The sequence below is a fragment of the Trichechus manatus genome, unplaced genomic scaffold, assembly GCF_000243295.1.
Source record: "Trichechus manatus latirostris isolate Lorelei unplaced genomic scaffold, TriManLat1.0 scaffold00098, whole genome shotgun sequence".
Lineage (NCBI taxonomy): Eukaryota > Metazoa > Chordata > Mammalia > Sirenia > Trichechidae > Trichechus > Trichechus manatus.
This window is the reverse complement of record NW_004444034.1, coordinates 7,871,820-7,892,054: the sequence shown is the minus strand read 5'-3', so window position 1 is coordinate 7,892,054 and position 20,235 is coordinate 7,871,820.

Sequence of the window (20,235 nt, the reverse complement as noted above, 5' to 3'; positions counted from 1 at the left end):
TTAGCATATAACTTAGAAAATTGTTTAGGTATTTTAGTTGCTTAAGAGCTTGGGTCCACAATCAACACCCATGAAAGCAACAGTCAAGAAACCAAACGACATATTGCATTGGGCAAGTCTGCTGCAAAAGACCTCTTTAAAGTGTTGAAAAGCAAAGACGTCACTTTGAGGACTAAGGCGTGATCCAGGCCATGGTATTTTCAATTGCCTCATATGCATGTGAAAGCTGGACAATGAACAAGGAAGACCGAATTGAAATTGACACCTTTGAATTATGGTGTTGGGAAGAATATTGAATATATCATAGACTGCCAGAAGAACAAACAAATCTGTCTTGGAAGAAGTACAGCCAAATGCTCATTAGAAGCAAGGATGGTGAGACTTTGTCTCATATACTTTGGAAAGTTATCAGGAGGGATCTGTCCCTGGAGAAGGACATCATGCTTGGTAAAGTAGAGGGTCAGCAAAAAAGAGGAAGACCCTCAACTAGATGGATTGACACAAGGGCTGCAACAATAGGCTCAAGCTTAACAATGATTGTGAGAATGACACAAGACTGGGCAGTGTTTCGTTCTATTGTACATAGGGTCACTATGAGTCAGAACTGACCTGACAGCACCTAACAACAAGAACTATAAGCACAAAGGCTTTATATCTAGTTTTATGTTTGTACATATATACATCATTGGTACTGAGAGTGGGGTTCTGCTCTAACAGATACCTAAAATGTAGAAACAGTTTTGAAACTGTGAATGGATAGAGGACTCAGAAGGAAATGAGAAGAACTGTTACACTGGAGATGGCACAGATTGTGAGAAGCAGAATCAGAGATACTGCAGCAGCAGAGAAATGATAGCTGCAGAACCAGGAGTCCAGAGTGAGATCGCGCTGGAGCTGACCCACAGAGCAAGATAGCTGAGTGCCTTCCTGCCGATGCTTGCTGGTGGAGTAGGGTGCCTCCAGGCACTTATTGGTGGAGCCCTGAGGGGCCAACAGGCCAAGGAACCAGGAAGCGGAAGCAGAAGCTGAAGAAACAAGGAACGCAGGAAGCACAGCTGCCTCAGTTTCAAAGGGTGGCGTCATCACTCAGATCTGAGTAGGAGAATGAGGCCGCCCAAAGCTGAGGGAGCAGAGTTGGCATTCCAGTGGGCCTAGAAGACAGAGCTGAAGCCCAGGGCCAAGGAGCCTCTACTCAGAATCCGGAGAGTGTGGCCAACACCCAGAGTCTGGAGGGCAGGGCCATTGTAGTAAATGGTCTCAGAGAACAGAGGATTATCTTCAAGCCTTGAGAGCTAATGTAATGTGTTATGCTAACTTGCTTGGTGCCTGCTATCCCTTCTTTCCCTCCAGTTTCTCCCATTTGTAATGGAAACGTCTAGCTTGTGGCTGTTTAAACATACTTTGGAAGCAAATAACTTGTATTCTAGATTCACAGATGAAGAGGAATTTTTGAATTTTGGACTTAGAGTTGATTTAAGACTTGCTATGATATGATGGGGTGAATATATTTTACATGTAACAAGGACATGAATTTTTGGGGGCTAAAGGGTAGAATGTCATGGGTTGAATTGTGTCCCCAAAAAATAAGTGTCAAATTGGCTAGTCCATGATTCCCAGTATTGTGTGATTGTCCTCCATTTTGTCATCTGATGTGATTTTCCTATATGTTGTAAATCCTATCTATGTGATGTTAATGAGATAGGGTTAGCGGCAGTTATGTTAAGGAGGCAGGACTTAATCTACAATATTAGGTTGTGTCTTAAGTCAATCTCTTTTGAGAAATAAAAGAGAGAAGTGAGCAGAGAGACATAGGGACCTCATACCACCAAGAAAGAAGCACTGGGAGCATACAGGTCCCTGTGTTGAGAAGCTCCTTGACTAGGGGAAGATTGTTAACAAGGAACTTCCCTCAGAACTGACAGAGAAAGAAAGTCTTCCTCTGGAGCTGGCACCCTGAATTCAGACTTCTTGCTGCCTAGACTGTGAGAGAATAAATTTCTCTTTGTTAAAGCCATCCATTTGTGGTATTTCTGTTATAGCAGCACAAGATAACTAATTCAGTATTATTAGGAAAATAGAATTCCTAGGTGGTACAAATGGTTAAACGCTCAATTACTAGGTGAAAATTTGGCAGTTCAAACCCACCTAGAGGTGCCATGGAAGACAGGCCTGGCGATCTGGTTCCAAAAGTTCACAGCCTTAAAAACCTTATAGAGTAGTTCTACTCTGCACTCATGACAGTGCCATGAGTTGGAATTGACTCAATGGCAACTAACAACAACAATTAGGAAAATAATTTCAGTTACTTTGGGTTGTCTAATATTTTCTCCCACCGATTAAATTCCATAGATTATTCAAATTTGAGAAACATTGGATTAAGTCATTGTTGTTAAACAGAAGTTTGTTCTTGATTCATTTTATATTTTCAATTTTTTGGTAAAAATTCTCAAATTTATTCATGTGTACTTACTCTCCCCTTATCCTGTGGTAGGCTTTCTTAAGGATCAAATAAGTTTACACGAATTTTGGTTCGGACATCTAAGTGGAATCTCTCTCTCTCCCCTTCCCACCTTCTCCTCTAGATCTCTATTTTCTTCAGTAGATTTCAGTGTTTTCTCTGAAAACTAAGAGGTAGCTGGTCAGTTCTCTTGGACTGAACATGATTTCAGTAAGGTCACGCTTGTGATGTGAATACCAGAAGCTAAGTAGTTTCTATCTGTTGTTACTCACTGCCCGCAGCAGCTGACCAGCTCTCCTGGAGAAGTGCACTATTGGTTCATAGGGGCACCAGGTGCAGATAATCCATCACGGCTACAGGTTAAACTCCTATTATTGGGTCAAAAACATCATTTTTGCATTTGTAGTTCAGCACAGCGCTTTGACAACAGAATACTGATGCAGATAGCACAAGTAAAATGAATAATTATCATACAGAATTTAGAAACAGAGATAAATAATACTTTCCATTTAAAATTTTTCTCAAGCTCTCATGTACATTTTAACTTAAGGTATAAATTAACATCTGGGGGAAAGAAAATAACCTCTATCTCTGAAGCAAATCTTTGGGGAGGCCTAAAAATAGGCCCACTTTCCTGTGGAACCTAGGTAAGGTCACTTTAACAGTTTATCCCTGTAGCAGTCAGTGTTCTCCAGAGAAACAGAAATGGTAGGGAATGTATAAAGAGACTTACTGAAAAAAGTTGGCTTATGCAATTGTAGGGGCTGGCAACTCTGAAATTTGTAGCGCAGGCTGGAAACTTTCGGGCAGGAGCTGATTGATGCTGCAATCTTAACATAGAATTTCTTCTTAAGGGAAACCTGATTGAACGAGCACCACCCACATTATCAAGGGTAATCTTCTTTACTTAAAGTCAACTGATTGCAGATGTTAATCACATCTACAAAATACTTCCACAGCAACACCTAGATTAGTGTTTGATTAAATAACTGGATATCACAGCCCTGGGTGATACAAGTGACTAATGGAATTGGTTGCTAACTGAAAGGTTGGAGGTTTGAGTCTACCCAGAGGCAACTTGGAAGAAATGCCTGGAGATCTACTTCTAAAAAATGAGCCATTGAAAACCTTATAGAGCACAGTTCTACTCTGACATGCATGGAATTGCCATAAGTGAAGAATTGACTTGGCGGCAACTTGTCATGTTATTGTTATTGTTGAGTACCGTCGAGTCCATTCCAAATTATAACAACCCTATGCACGACAGAACAAAACACTGCCTGGTCCTGCACCATCCTCACAATCATTGCTATGTTTGAGCCATTCTTGCAACCACTGTGTCAATCTATCTCGTTGGGGTCTTCTTCCTTTTGCTGACCCTCTATTTTACCAAGCTTGCATAATGTCCTTCTAGTCAAATTGACACATAAAACTAATCAGCACAGTCCCTACATCTGACCAGAATCTTCCGTATGCCAACCGACAGGACCTCAGTCTTCCTCATCTAATATGCTCTCAGAGTCCCTAAAAAGGGAAGATCTGATTCACATGTATTTGAATTGCTGTTCCCAGATGTTCTTCTCATCTCTCAGTGGCTTTTAGTCTCCATATTGCAGCTGTCTTCAAATCTCTGGTGATTTAATGAAACTCTTGACCCTTTTCTCAGGCCGCCCTTCCAGTGGTGTTGATGAGTCCTGATCTTTCCGCACCACCAGTCTGCCCTACAAATTTCAGAGTTGCCAGCCCCCTCCTTTCCCCACCACCAATCTCATATTCTTTTGTTTCTGCCCCTTACCTGGTGAGTGATCCTAGCCTTTATTCCTATAGGAAATAAACACTTCATGGACCCACTTTTACTGAATTTCCACAGATTCTCAATGATCGTTATCATGGGAGCAATTAAGGGCATTGCATTGAATCATTGGGCCCCACACATAGTTCTCCTTATCTCCATTCTGTAGCAGCAACACAATCACCTCTTGACAACTAGGGTACATCACCCAAACAATATTGCAAGCCCCTTGCCTGCATATCAGTTCAGTGGCATAAAAGCACCAAATTAACAGGAAGTAGTCTGTCATGGATTGAATTGTGTCCCCCCAAAAATGCATGTAGCACCTTGGCTAGGTCATAATTCCTAGTATTGTATGATTGTGTTATCTGATGTGATTTCCTTACGTGTTGTAAACTCTACCACTATGACGAGATTATATGTGATCTCCTCATGTGTTGTAAATTCTATCACTGTGATGAGGTTATACTGATGAGGTTGACAAGATCAGTGTCTTAATACAATCTCTTTTGATATATAAAAGACAGAAGTGAGCAGAGACATATGGGAACCTTATACCACCAAGAAAGCCGTGCTTGGAGCAGAGCGCATCCTTTGGACCTGAGGTTCCTGCGCAGAGAAGCTCCCAGACCAAAGGAAGACTGATGACATGGACTTTCTAACCGAGCTGATGGAGAAAGCATTTCCCTGTAGCTGATGCCCTGAATTTGGACTTGTAGCCTACTGGATTGTGAGAGAATGGACTTTCTTTGTTGAAACCATCCAATTGTGGTATTTCTGTTAGAGTAGCACTAGATGACTGAGACGTAGTCTTAGCTACCAATGTAATATTTTTGTGACTTTCTTCCCAGTTGGAAGCATTATTCCTTTAGTAATTCATACTTCAAATTTGTGAAATTCAAGGGTACAGGAACAGAAGCAACATTTTCAGAACAGAGATTTTAAGTTTAATAGTGAAAGGCCACTCTTACCTCCACCCTTTGGTTCCTGTATGTGTGGTGGAATGGAGGACAACTACCATATATTGGTCACTGGATTAAAGAACCCTAACTACATTGGGTGTCATTTATCAACTGGTGCCATAAATGAACCTTCATCAGGCCATCTTCTTCTAGATGATGGGACGTGTGGCAAGACCAGTGAATCCATGAGTGTTAGACCATTGCTGTACTTCTTCCATTATAAAGTGGGTTCTTTGGTTAACACTGGTATTTTGTGGTATAACCTGTCAGAAAATAAGGTACATGCTAAGTTCACGAATAACAACAGTAGAAGAAATATTGTAGATTGGGAAGGCCAATCCATACTGGGATAGGTAGCTAGATTCTAGACAAAATGTCTTCCTTACCTCCCAAATAGAAAGAATTCTTATAATCAACCTTCCATCAGGCTGGTCCCCTTGGGGAATGATGCCATATTAGAGCTCAGCATTGGCCTCTATGGTTGACAGGTTGGGTACCTAGCAATTGTGATAATCAGATCAGCCTTGGGGAGAGAAAGTCCATGTTGCTGAGTCCTATGTATAACCTCCACTTCTAACCCTGTGGCCACTTTGAACAAGTAATGGAGTGGTTGAGTAAGGAGGCTGAATAGCAGCTACAATAAGGGTCAACTAGTCTACCTGATTATTGAGAGTCCTCTGCAGTGAACACTCTCTGATGGACTTTTATGTAGCACATGTTATTGCAATTGGTTGCCGTAGAGTCTATTCCAACTTGTAGTGACCTCGTGTGTGCAGAGTAGAACTGCTCCACAGGGTTGTCAAGGCTGCAACTTTTTGGAAGCAGATCACCAGGCCTGGCTTCCAAGGCACCTCTGAGTGGATTTGAACCACCAACCTTTCAGTTAGTAGTGAAGGGCTAAATGAATAATTATTTTTATAAGGATCAGCACAAAGCTCATTCCTATGAGGCAGAGGTTAAAGTTGTCCCAAATGTGCACCTTTTCCAAGCTGCTGTAACACTCCATTATCTCTAACATCAGCTACTCCCTCTCCCCTCAGTACTCTCCCTCCTGTCTTTGGGCTCCCTAATTTGCTGCAACATCTCACAGAACTCACAAACTGTATAAAGGAAATGGCTCATGCAGTTGTGGAGGCTGGCAACTCTCAAATTCATGGGTCAGGCATAGGCTTCTCCCTGGTCCTCTGTCTGCCCAAAGGCACTCAGCTTTCTTGCTACATGGGCCTGGAAGCACACTGCACCATCTCCTGCCGGTCTCCTTCCTTGGTGGTGGTGGGCTCTTCTTTTTGCTCTTGAACCAATCTCCTTGGTGGGCCCAAATTATGTTATTTGCACAGCCCTGCCCAATCACCTTGGTGGGAGTTACAAGACCATGGCAAGAAAGGCCATACTAAGTAATCCATCACACTGCAAGAGCTTAACCATTTGTGTTGCCCAGGGAACCATATAGGATGTGGATATTCTAATATTCCATGCCCATTCCAAGAAATGCACCCACATACCTCTTTCCTAGAACTTCTTATCACGAATCCTCTAATCTTGTTCTTTCATGTCCCTGATGAGGCCGCCAACCTATTAGCTTCTCCCATGAGTCACTGTGGAGCCATACAATAGAGCATCTCTCCTTTCATGTAAAGTGAAAAACCAGATGTACTACTTGAAATTCTGCCCACTGGGAATATTTTCAGTTAGGATTGTCTTGCAGGCTGCCACAAGTGGGCCTGGAGTGCAGTAACTGTCTACTTCTGGCTGGGGTTAACATCTATCAAGCAGACATGTAATTTTTCCTCCCTGGCTAACTGTCATAGATAATTTCCAAAGAGACCATAGGTGGGTTTGAGGAACTGCTAACACAGTAATAAGAGTAGGTACTTTGATGTCTGATTCTGTTTAGGAAAGTTATTTGAGTTTTCCTGACCTCCTTGGATCCTGTTATGTATATTTCATTCCCATTTAGTCATTAAATGCTGCTGCACAAGCTACTTTTAGGATTTGGTTAATCAGATAATACTCAATTCATGATGAACAGCTCAGATCATATAGACCCCTGGCTGCTGTGCTCAGTTGTTGTTCAGACTTACCAGGATCTTGCAGCAAACTAGGAGCAGTTTTACAAATGAATACTAGTTGTTTGCAGAAGAAAGATGACTTCAGTCCAAAATTTTGGAGTATACACCACGTTTCTCCTATTGAGGCATATCAGAGACTCCAAAGAGTACCTCTATTTGTAACAGACAGTTCAAGTGTCTGTTAGTTTATAAAGCTCAAGTGGTGAGGCAGCTTGCACCACAGCCTGGATCTATTGCTAACCGTTTCTTACTCTGGGCAATGCTCAAACCTGGTATCCTTATGGATTACTCAGTACATGGGTTAGAGCAGAGTTCCCAAATGTAGTATATGCTCTTCCAAAATCCAAAGGTTTATTCCAAGCATGGCACCTCCTTCTTCATGGTAGGAAGTTCTAGGTGCAGGAAGTAGTTCCTCACTTTATATCTGCACATGCTTTACACCAGCATTTCGGACCTACAGAGGGCAGCCACAACAGGACTTTTCAGGGATTTTTGTTCTCACTACCCAGGGATTCTTATTGCCAAGGAAGTATGGAAAGGGCATGGCTGAGTAGACTACACATAATAGGTCCACTCCAGCATTCCCAAGTACCTATGCCTTTGGTTTCCTTCCTCTTTTTGCCAGAGGAGTTCTAGCATCTCAACCTCATCATTGTAGATCACCAGTGAGTCCAGGATCCAAGCAAACTGTTAGATCCCATCCCAGGTGCTTTTGCTGATGTATCATGTCTAGAATCTCAGGTAAGCTTGTTGTTGTGTGTTGTCTGTCGAGTTGGTTCTGACTCACAGTGACCCTATAGGACAGAGTAGAACTGCCCCACAGGGTTTCCTAGGCTGAAGTCTTTACAAAAGGAAATCGCCAACTCTTTTCTCCCTCAGAGCTGCTTGTGAGTTTGATCTGCCCATCTTTCGGTTAGCAGCTGAGCACTTTAACTGTTGAGCCACCGGGGGTCGCTAAACTTGAAAGGAAGGAACCATTCAACAGAATTCTGCAAGAGCCAAAGCCCTGGAGGAAAGACCACTTGGCAAGAGCTGTAGTCAAAGGAGTTACAACCACTTTTGGATCCTAGCACTGAAGTGGGGAGTGAGTAAACCAAGAACTATCCTACTTTTTCTCTTTTCCTGCTTTCTGATGTGCTGCTGGGCTTTCCATTAGCCTAGGCCATGCAGGCTGTAGGGATCAGCCTTCCCAGCTGTGGTGTAATGAATTACTTAATATGGCCCTTCTCGCCATGGTCTTATAACTCCCACCCAGGTAATTGGGCGAGACTGTGCAAATAAGATAATGGTGGCCCACCAAGGGGATTGGTCAATTTTGCCTTAAAAAAGAGCCAATTCCAGAGCAGAGAGAAGAGCCCCCCACCACCAAGCCAGGAGATACCCACTGGGGATGGCACTGTGGGCTTCCAGGCCCATGCAGCAAGAAAACTGAGTGCCTTTGGGCAGAGACTGAGGGCCAGGGAGAAACCTATGACTGAACCACAAATTTGGGACTTGCCAGCCTCTACACCTCGTGAGTCATTTCCTTCATATGGTTTGTAAGTTCTGTGCGGCCATTGCAAGGAATTAGAGGGCTGTTCGAGAGATGGTTGGTGTCAGAATTAGTAAAGATGGCGGAGAGAGGAGGCGTGTCTGACCTCCACCACATAGGAATCTGCCTTGAGCTCTTGATCTTGGTTCTTCTTTACCCTTGGGAAGTTAGAAGAGGTCAGATACTGGCCCCACACCGTTTTTACACGGGTATGCATAAAACAGAACAGAATGGATCTGGGTGGGAAATGGCAAATAGAGAATAACTACCTTAGCAGTGGTGGTGGTGGTGGTAGGTTTGTCTGTGCAGTAGTGGTAAATTTGAGGAGAGGCTCCTACTACTCTCTTTTAATATTGCTGTTGGTAGAGAATGTATATTTTTCAGCCCCCTTGTATCACCATAAAGAGCCCTGGCAATGCAGTGATTAAACACTCAGCTGCTAACCAAGAAGTCGGTGGTTCAAATCCCCAGCCGCAGCCACTCTGTGGGAAAAAGATGTATCAGTGTGCTTCTATAAGGATTACAGACTTGGAAACCCTATGGGGTAGTTCTACTCTATCCTGTAGGGTCACTATGAGTTAAAATTCAACTCAACGACAATGGCAATAGGTTTGATTTTGGGTGTATCACTTAACGCTCCCTTTCCATACCACCCACCACTACCACCACTATCCCACTACATCAGAAATTCTATTCTATGGGCTTCATAGTCCCTAGGCAAATCAGGAAACATGCTAGAAACTGTTTAAATGTCCTTAAGAATTCAGAGACAGTTAAGGTGACTGTCTATGGTTGTAGCATATGAAAGCCTCCAGAGAGATTGTTGGCGAGTGTTTCTGAGTCTGAGCCAAGGTAACCTGTTAGAGGAGTGATGTAAAAGAAAATTAAGGTGAGCATTACTTGGAAGCAAAATTAATTTATAATGTGATGTGGCAAGTGGAAAGCTGAATGGTTTTTGGAGACCTATATGAAGAATAACCACAGTCCTGAGTATTTCTTCCCATGCAATTCAGTTACAATGCTTCAGACATCGCATCTGATTTTGAATGTCTGAGTTACACTACGTTGCAGACATTTAGTGGAATAGTAGAAAATAAAAGTACAATTAAATAGCAGGAAAGAAAAAACTTGCTAGTAAAAAATATCTCTTCTTTACAAAATAAAGTAAGTTAATTGGGTTGACTGTATAACCAGAAAATTGATTTTTACCCTAAGAATCCTAAAAAAGTATAATGTGTTTAAGACACATGGTAAATAATGAAATAACAACTATATGGAAAACATAGCTTGGGCATGAGAAAAATGTCTAGAAATGAGCATTCTGGTGTCAGTAATATAATCTTTTCTTGTGAAAGAAAATCAGCATAAAAGTGAGGGGTGTTGATTGTCATTTCAAATATAAAGTGTTCAGTCATAGCTGTGCATGCCTTTCTCTGATGTATCCCTTCACTATGTGAAGGTGAAAATTCAAACTGAGGCTAGATCTGCAGATGAGAAAACAGGAATCTTTACGCTGCTTCCATTCCCGTAAGTAGAACAAATTTAGCTGTATTTTGCTAGAGGCAAGTTTGCTGAACTTGAATAACCTTTACATTGATTGCTATAGACATTCAGGTAAAATTGCAAAGCTTTTTGTGTGGTGCTGCAGTTTTAAATGGTGCATGTTTTTGGTCATTGTGTCGATCTACCTTGCTTGCCTCACACTATCTCTATTTGAGTAACTCCTTTAAGTAGAAAATGGCCTTGACTCAAGTTACTGGATTTCTCATTGCTACATTATGGGGATGGGCATGCAAACTTTGAAGTCAGCTGACCAAGATTTGAGTCTTGCTTCCTCCACTTGCTAGCTATGTGATGTTGGGCAAATTTTCAGCTTCTCTGAGCCTTGGGTTCCATTTCTGTAATATGGAATTATTAATGCTTATAGCAATGTTTTAAAGATGAGGCGAGACAATATATGTGAAGCATCTAACATGGTTGGCATATAGGAGGTTCAATAAATAGAAACTGCTGCAATTTGAGTTCATCATCTTCTTCATATTATTATTTCTCACTTAAGGAATCAATACACCTTCCCTGTGGAGAGTCATGGTACTTCCAGAATAGGGAATGTTGGCAGGGTAGGAACTTGTCTCTCTTGCTAGAGTTAGACACCATTTACCTGAAGCAGCTTCTTCCTTCTTACTTCTCGGAATAGACTGATTTAGCTGCCCCCAGAGACTAACTTCTTCCCTAATAAACGAAAAGTTTGAATCTGAAGTCAGGTAACATTTTGCCTTAAAGCTTTGTCTTAAATGGATTTTTCTTTCCTGCTTAAAAGAAAGTCAGGAAAGATTTATTATAAATGCTCTCAGGAGACTTCTTCCAAAATGCTTTGCCTTAAAGAGGTAGTCACAAAAATTAGCACTGAACGCTGCCTTGGATGTTTGTAAAGTAACCGCAAAACCATTTTCTGTATGCCTATTAGTGAATTTGGGATGAATATGCTCAAAATCAACCTAAAATTTCACATCTTATTAAATAATAATCCACTGTGAAGACATAATATAATAATTCATTTTTTTTAAAGAACAAATTACTAAAAAAAAAGAGAGGTAAGTATTAGAAAGATTATATTAGGTAGCTTTATAGTTAAATCTTTAATGCCAGTATTTCTTTAAGAGAGAATTTCACTAGTATTTATTTAAATTACATTCATATATTGCATTTGGCTCAAATAGCAATTCTGAATTTAATTCAGGTAACATCAACAAGTTTTTCCTTTACTCTTTGGCATTTATAATTTTTGGGGGGTTAGGGATTAAAAAATAAAGAACATTGATTTTATTATTTCTGCTGCTGCTTTCTGTGCTCTGAATTTTTGAAGGAAGACAAAAACTTGCAGTTTGCAAGCTTGCTTCATCTCTACTCCCTAAACGGTTATCAACTGCTTAACATCCATTGAGAAGCATTGTCATTTATCTAGAGATTCTTCCTAAATTGACCTTCTCTTTGAAACATAATAATAGCCTAATGGATGAGAAAATAAATGTTAGGAAATGTTAGTTCCCTTTAGAGGGTATGATCAATTGTTTCTTTTTCTAGTTTTATAATCCCTTACAATCAGTCAATACAGAATGGCAAATTGAAAAGTATACTAGACTCGACAAAATCCCCTAGGTTTTATTCCTGGTGATCAATTTATTTAACATTGACGCCTTGTACTTAAATTCTCTGAACCTCAGTTTCCTCATGTGTGAAATGGAAATAGCAACTCCTGCCTGCAGTGGATGTGGTTGCTTTGTCTGTCCTCAGCGCCCATTTCTACCTCCTGCTGCTTAGCCTCCTTATACTGCATAGGCTGGGAAGCTAAACCCTTATATTTCTCAGGCTCCTTTGCTGCTGAGGTTTGGAAGCAAACAAATGGAATTCTATCATTTAGAAGCGTATTCAAGATTTAGAAGGCAGGACTGATATGGAAGCCATCTTCTTGCAACTTTGTTCCCCCGTTCCCTCGAAAACAGGGTGCAAAGACATGGGGTTTTTCTCCAGCAGTGTTCCAGTGTCCAGCTCTAGCTCTGAGGGTGTTAAAAGGCAGTAGCTTAGTTGGCAGTAGCAGCAGCAACATTCTGATAACACGCCCTTAAGTGTTATAAAGATCTTTTGAGGGTAATCATATATTTTAAGGTGCTTTGTTAAAATGCTAGATGGATGTAGAAATCATTATGATGAACACATGCAAGATTTGCCACTTTGTTTGACTACTGGAATTTAACTGAAACACACCCTATAATGTGCCTTCTGAGGATATAACAAATTAGAACAAACTGGGTAACTCTTCACAGAGGGAAAGGGATAATTGTGTTACATTAAGTTTTCTGCTAAAACCCTGGTAGTTAGGTTAGGGCAAGTCTGGTCGAGGTACAGGGAGGGTGGACTTGTGCTTCTTGAATAGCTGTTTTGAAGTCTGATTATGTAGGAACACTTGGTCCTGAGTGATCTCCTTGCTTCAACACTCTGTTCCTGATCCTCAACTGTCTTTGACTATTTCTGCAGCACTTGTGAATTTGAAGTTTCTGAAAGTCAGAGTACTGGGCTTTTTCTTGCTTGCTTCTTTTTCTTATAAGTAATGTCCCTTGGGAAACTTAAGGTTAAATGTTTGAAATTGTAAAAAAAAAATTGTGCCAATTCCTAACATTATTGGTTACTCCAAGATGCAATCCTGGTATATTTCCTGCAAGAAATCAAATTATTCAGTTAGAAAATACGATGATTCTTAAAACATAACAGGAAAAGTTATATGTGCTAAATCAGCACTCTGGAGTCTCAAGCTTTCTGAGTTATGATTAGCTTATCTCAATGTTACCTCTCCTTTAATACAGCTGCCTTTAGTATTTGTGGCTTTGGATTTGTGGTTAGTATGGTGAGTCAATCATATTTTTTTCGTCTTATATTTGGGGAAAATAAGATTTATAATCAGTGAACTACTCTGATCAAACACAATCAATTTTAAATGAAAAGTCTTCCTAGAACTATTCTGAACTGATAAGCATTTACTAAAGAATAAGTGCTAGGTTTTATTTGAATAATGTATGCTTATTTTATGCTACCATTTATTAATATAATGCTGAAGAAGTTTTTTTTTTTTTTTTTTTTTAATTCTAACACATAATGGCAATTAGAAAGACAAATACCTGGCCACCCTGCTTAACTGCCCAGTGACTTTAGTATCTGGAGGAATAAAGCAGAATTTTACTATATGCTTTCTTTTTTTCCACTTTGCAAAATGAAACACTTAATTTTACAAAATTCTGATGTAATCTATTTTTCTCCCCAAAGAAATTTTTGAAGTCTAGGCTTAAGCCAGACTTACGGATGAGGTGAGCCTATGTAATTGTGTGGTCTTCTCAATATTGTTGGAACATAAATTGTTATTCAGGTGAGTTAAAAGATTATCTAGACAGCTGTGACTTTAGGAAGTCATGTCTTAAAAATGTTTTCAGTATTTTAGTATGGATGTAGTTAAGTGCTGGGCTGCTAACCGAAAGGCTGGCGTTTTGAACCCTCCCAGCGACTGTGTGGGAGAAAGACCTGGAGATCTGCTACTGTAAAAATTGCCACTGCCATTGAGTTGATTCCAACTCATAGCGACCCTATAGGACAGAGTAGAACTGCCCCATAGGGTTTCCAAGGAACAGCTGGTGGATTCGAACTGCTGAGCTTTTGGTTAACAGCTGAGCTCTTAATCACTGCACCACCAGGGCTGGGGCAGAATTTTAATGCAAGAACTAAATTAAGTTGCTTGCCATAAGGCTGGCTGACTGGAGATGCAGAATTAGAAAATAAAATCAGTTCTAGAAAAAAAAGTATTATGTTTTAGAACACCCAACTTGGTAAATGTTTAATACAGTCATGTTATTCAAACGTGTATTAATTTATATTTTTTAAAAATGAGATCACATTATAGATGCACATTTCTTGCACATAAATATACATCAGCATCATTACTTTTAATAGATGTCTATGTTTATATTATATTGGCATACAATAATTTTATGTAACCTTTTCTAATTTTTCAGATTTTGCTTATGTATAACAAAAATTAAGATACTTAAATATATACTTTTGAATGCTTGTTCAAGCGTTGCTCTAGTATAGTTTCCTAGAAAGTAGAATTTTAGGGTTAGATGATACGACTTTGTGATATATTACCAAATTGTCCTTCAGATCATATCAGTTTTTGCTCTTAAAATCAGTGAAGGAGTGTCTCTTTGCTCTGAATCCACGCTCACACTAAAACTTAATCATTTAAAAAATAACATTGATAACAATTTTCACCTCAATAGTTGGAGAGGCAAAAATTAATATATCTTTATTTTAATGTGCATAGCCAGGTAGAAACATATAGAAAAATGCAGTTGAACTTTTTCTTTTGTTTAGTGGTCATATTTTTATATTTCTTTTTGGTGTTCTTTGTGGATCTTTCCATTGGAGTGTTCAATTTTTTTTTTAATTGTTAAGATTTTGTACATAAGAAAACCTTTCTAATGAGGTATATTGCAAATATTTTCCCCCAAGTTTGCTATCATTTTAATTTTATTGGTGTATTTTTGGGGGATACATGTTTTAAATTTGTGTGCAGTCATAGCTATTTTTCTTTTATGATTGTTGATTTTAATATATTTATATTTTTGTGCCTATAGTATAATACAAATATAATACTTATATACTGTATTATATCAACTATATAAGTATTCATCTGTATTTGCTTATAGCATTTTTTGGTTTTACTTTTACATTTAATCATTGACTTATGAGCAACTTATTTTAGGGTAAGGATAGGAATCTAATTTCTTTCCATATTACTTAACAGGTTTCTCAACTTCATTTATTAAATTATCCATCGTTCCTGTGTCAACCTGAAAAGTCCTCTTTATCTTGTACTAAATTTTTTTTATATATTCTTGTTGTTCTCTATTTTGTTGTTTTTATTTTACTTTTGATAAATTTAGATTGCATTTTAGAATCTGGAAGGACAATATTCCTTCATTAATCCTCTTACTCATAATTTTCTTGGACATCCAGAGAACTTTAGGGTAATTTTGATCAATTCACTGAAATAATAGTGGCATTCTGACAAAAAATTAGATAAATCTATAGCTCAGTTTGGGAGAATTTGTCTCTTTATAAATATGGGCCCTTCTATCAAGTAATCTGTGTGTTTCCCACATATTTATTTTATTCCTCTGTTTCTGAGTAAATTCTTATATTTTATTCAAATACTGAACTAATTTCCTGTGAGGTTAATTCCCTCTATATTTCTTTTAACTTTGTATGTGAAATATTTTCACATTGCATTTTCTAATTTCTGGAAATGTATTAGTTTTTCGGTTTGATTATCTAATTTACTGAGTTCACTTTCTGTTTCTAGTCTCTTCTTAGTTGCTTTCTGTGATAGTTAAGGTTGTGTGTCAACTTAACTGGGCCATGATTCTCAGTGGTTTGACAGTTACAATATAGTTTGACAGGTATGTAATGAACTCACCTCCATGATGAGATCTGATATAATGTAATCACCTCCATGAAGAGATCTTCTGTGAGCAGCCAGCCAATTGAAAGGGAGTTTCCTTGATTGAGAGTATGGTCTGCATCTAATATATAAATGGACTTCTTGGCAAATCTCACTGGCTTTTGCTCACTCTGGATCCTGCATCCAGCTCGTCATCATCTGACCTCTGGTTCTTTGGACTTCAGCTAGCAGCTTACCTGCTGATCTTGGAATTCATCAGCCTCCATAGCCTGTGAGTCAGCAGTCTGCCGTCTGACTTGCTGATCTTGCGTTCGTCAGCCCTTGCAGCTGTGTGAGTCAGGAGAAGCCTTCAGTCTGACGTCTGACCCATAGACTTGGGACTTGCCAGCTTCTATAACTGTGTGAGCCATTTCCTTGAGATAAATCTTTCTCTCTCTCTCTACACACACTTCACTGGCTTTGCTTCTCTAGAGAACCCAGCCTCAGACACTTTCTTTAATTATTTTATGTAGCTAAACATTTGAATTTTTTTCCTATATTTCAGTACTTTTAGCTTTTATTTCAATTTCCTATTTAATTTGCATTGGGTATCTGATTCAGAATAATTATGCATGCATTTTTTTGTAGAGAAAATGATTATTACTTTTGTATTATTCTGACATTAAAGAACACACATGAAATGTTTAAGTACGATGCTGTTGGGAGGGTTGAAATAGATTTTATCATATTAAATCCGTATGTTTCTATTTCTGGTTTGTTTCTTTTTTTTAGAATCTGTAATCAATATCTGTTTATTATACTTCAGATGAAGGTTTACAGAAGAAATTAGTTTCTCATTAAACAATTAATACATATTGTTTTGTGACATTGGTTGCCAACCCCAAGACATGTTAACACTCTCCCCTTCTTGACCTTGGGTTCCCCATTACCAGCTTTCCTGTGCCCTCCTGCCTTCTTGACCTTGCCACTTGGCTGATGTGCCCATTTAGTCTTGTTTTATTTTATGGGTCTGTCTAATCTTTGGCTGAAGTGTGAACCTCAGGAGTTACTTCAGTACTGAGCTAAAAAGAGGTCTGGGGTCGATATGCTTAAGATTTCTCCAATCTCTGTCAGACCAGTAAGTCTGGCCTTTTTTTTTTTTTTAATTAGGTAGAATTTTGTTCTACATTTATCTCCAGCTGTCTCTGGCACCCTCTATTGTGATACCTGTCAGAGCAGCCAGTAGTGGTAGCCAGGCACCATCTAGTTGTGCTGGAACCATCTCTGTTTTTTAAGGGATTTGTCTTTAAGAGTGTATGTTAAATTTTCTCAAATGCATTTTTTTCTTAATGTATTATTTGAGCTTTTTTTTTAAATAAATTTGACCTATTCATAATTCAAATTTTATCAATAAATTTCCATATATAACTTATATATGACTGGAATAAATCCAAGTAGCATTGATTTTGAAATATTCACCTGGGTTTGATTAGTCTTTTATTTAAAATTTCAATTCATTAGTTTCATTATTCATATTAAGGTATATAGATAAATAGGTAGATACTAGATTATAGATAGATATAGTTATAGAAACAAACATATATATAATGCCTCAGTTCCTAGACACAACCTTGCAGACATGGTCACCATCAGCTCTGTAGACTCACTTTTCTATCATTAGAAAAGAACTAGATCTCTTTCTTAATTCCTCTGCAAAAACATTGAAGAAAGACTCTGATTGTTTACTCCCAGACTGTTATCATTTATTAAATCCTTGTGACTTGGAAGAACAGCAGTTCCCTGTCAAAGAGAAGATACCAGAATACATTTTATATGTATAAGTTATATAACAGTTTACATATAATTGAAATTATTTTTGCCTAGAAAATTTGGAAATATGCTTTAGAAACTTTCTTTATCTAGATCCTTTGTGGGAAGGGAAGGATTGGATGAGTAATGGAGAGAACAATTCTTTGCCAAAGTTCTCAATTTATTTCATGTTTTTGAGTATATTCATACTTCCTACTTTCTTGAAATAATTTTAAAGGTTTATTTATTTCAATTGAATTTTTTATACAATATTATTTTGTATTTTAAAAAACTTTTTGATTCTCTTGCTCATACACAATATTGTACATTTGGTTTCCCTTCTTTTTGTCTAATTAAATGTCTTGCTTTGCTTATTATACATACGTTTACAAAGAAGAATTTTCTGTATTTATTGTTAATCCTACTAGTTTTCTGTTTCTCAATCATTAAGTTTTTCCTTTTCTTAATAATTTATTACCCTACTTTCCTTAGCTACCACTCGGCTGTTAGTTTGTTGTACTGTGATGGCTTGTGTGTTGCTGTGATTCTGGAAGCTATGCCACTGGTATTTCAAATAACTAGCAGAGTCACCCATGGTGGACAGGTTTCAGCAGAGCTTCCAGAATAAGACAGACTAGGAAGAAGGACCTAGCAGTCTACTTCTGAAAAAATGTGCCATTGAAAACCTATGAGTAGCGGCTGAACATTGTCTGATATAATGCCGAAAGAGGAGCTCCTCAGGTTGGAAGATACTCAAAATACAACTGTGGAAGAGACACTTCCTCAAAGTAGAGTCGACCTTAGTGATGTGGGTGGAGTCAAGCTTTCAGGACCTTCATTTGCTGATGTGGCAGGACTCAAAATGAGAAGAAACAGCTGCAAACATCCATTAATAATCGGAATGTGGAATGTATGAAGTATGAATCTAAGAGAGTTGAAAGTTGTCAAAAATGAAATGGAAGGCATAAGGATTGATATCCTAGGCATTAGTGAGCTGGAATGGACTGGTATTGGCCATTTTGAATCAGATAATCATACGATCTACTATACCAGCAATGAAAATTAAATAGGAATGGTAATGCATTCATCATCAAAAAGAAAATTTCAAGATCTATCCTGAAGTACAACACTATCAGTGATATAATAATATCTATACACATACAAGGAAGACCAGTTAATACAACTCTTCTTCAAATTTATGCACTAACCACTAATGCTGAGATGAAGAAATTGAAGATTTTTACAAACTTCTGCAGTTTGAAATTGATCAAACATGCAATCAAGATACATTGATAATTAGGGGTGATTGGAATGCAAAAGTTGGAGACAAAGAAGAAGGATCGGTAGTTGGAAACTATGGCCTTGGTGATAGAAACAATGCCAGAGACGGCATGACAGAATTTTGTGAGACCAACACTTATTCCTTGCAAATACTATTTTTTGACTACATAAACAGCACTATACACATGGACCTCAGAGGATGGACTAAACAGGAATCAAGTTGACTATGTCTGTGGGAAGAGACAATGGAGAAGCTCAATATCTTCAGTCAGAACAAGGCCAGGCAGTATGGATTACATGTCAACATACAGAAAACAAAAATCCTCACAAGTGGACCAATAAGTACATTGTGATAAACGGAGAAAAGGTTGAAGTTGTCAAGGATTTCATTTTACTTGGATCCACAATCAACACCCATGGAAGCAGCAGTCAAGAAATCAAAAGACACATTGCATTGGGCAAATCTGCTGAAAAACACCTCTTGAAAGTGTTGAAAAGCAAAGATGTCACCTTGAAGACTAAGGTGTACCTGACCCAAGCCGTGATATTTTCAATCTCCTCATATGCATGTGAAAGATGGACAATGAATAAGGAAGACTGAAGAAGAATTGTTGCCTTTGAATTATGGCATTGGTGAAGAATATTGAATACACCATGGACTGCCAGAAGACCAAACAAATCTTTTGTGCAAGGGGTACAGCCAGAATGCTCCTTAGAAGCGAGGATGGCTAGACTTTGTCTGACATACTTTGGACATGTTATCAGGAGGGATCAGTCCCTGGAGAAGGACATCATGCTTGGCAAAGTAGGGTCAGCAAAAGAGAGGAAGACCCTCAATGAGATGGATTGGCACAATGACTGCAACAATGGGCTCAAGGATAGCAGTGATTGTGGGAATGGCATGGAACCAGGCAGTATTTTGTTCTGTTGTACATAGGGTCACTATGAGTCGAAACTGACTCTATGGCACCTAACAATAACAACAACACTTTCCTCAGCACATTGAATGAATGTTTTATACTAAGGGGGAAAATATAGACTATGGAGTACATGTTGTTTTTGTTTTTCGCTGCCCTTGAGTTCGCCTTGGACTCATGGTGACCGCATGTGTTACAGAGTAGGACTGATTCATACGGTTTTCTTTACTGTAATCTTTATGGGAGCAGTTTGCCAGGCTTTTGTACTCTGTGAAGCCACTGGTTGGGTTCTAACAGCCAACATTTGGGTTAGCAGCTGGTCGCAAACCCCTTGCATCACCCAGGTCCTTAGTTTGCCATATATACAAAATATATATGTTGTATGTATATGTGTATATATATATATATTTATGTTGATATATATACAC